The sequence below is a fragment of the Haplochromis burtoni genome, unplaced genomic scaffold (genome assembly GCF_018398535.1).
Source record: "Haplochromis burtoni strain Fernald_Lab_line unplaced genomic scaffold, NCSU_Asbu1 Contig_408, whole genome shotgun sequence".
Classification (NCBI taxonomy): Eukaryota; Metazoa; Chordata; class Actinopteri; order Cichliformes; family Cichlidae; genus Haplochromis; species Haplochromis burtoni.
The window spans coordinates 421,091-421,842 of record NW_024582769.1 but is presented as its reverse complement, the minus strand read 5'-3'; positions in this window follow the sequence as shown (position 1 = coordinate 421,842).

Genomic DNA, 752 nt, shown 5'->3' with positions numbered 1-752 from the left:
CAGTCGTATCAGCCTGTTTGATCTTTTGAAGTGAGACAGGATGACATCACAGACTGTGAGGCTGTGGGTCACATGACCACCACAGTCACATGTTTGAAAGCTCTAAGTGAACATTGTTTGGTTTGGTTGTCCTCCAGAGGAGGCAGCTGATGTCCTCCAAACAGAAAAGAACACCTCCCACTAAAAACATCTCCGTGGATTCAGTCCCCACATACTCCATGTTAACACGTCCAACATGTCCAAATAAACATGTTCACAGCCCCTCTGCAGCCAGCTTCCTCCATCATGTTTCATTTGGTTTGTGGTGATGAAGAGAAGACACATCGTTCTTGTTTCTCTCTGACTCTCCACATTCAGATCAGTGATCATCACAGATTTGTGTGTGACTTGGAGGTGATGGTGATGCATGGGCTGCGGCTCATATGTGTGTGAAACTAACGAGTGATGGTTCCCCTGAGACATGCTTGTCTGATGATTGTTGGATGGAGCGAGCAGAGAGTGAACTACCATCCTGGATTTGATGTTATCCAGGGAAAATCGTCATGGTAACTTCTTACAATATTATGAAGATCAGGTTATAGCTTCTCACCTCCAGACTGGAGATCAATAAGTATGACGTCACCGCCTACTGACCAGTCAAGTGTCAGCATTGGTGGAAGATCCCTCTGTGTGGACAGTAGGAGGTCTACTACTAGTACTCTGATCAACTCGCCACAGTTTTCAGGGTTTAAGCTCCTTCCAGCCTGATGGTT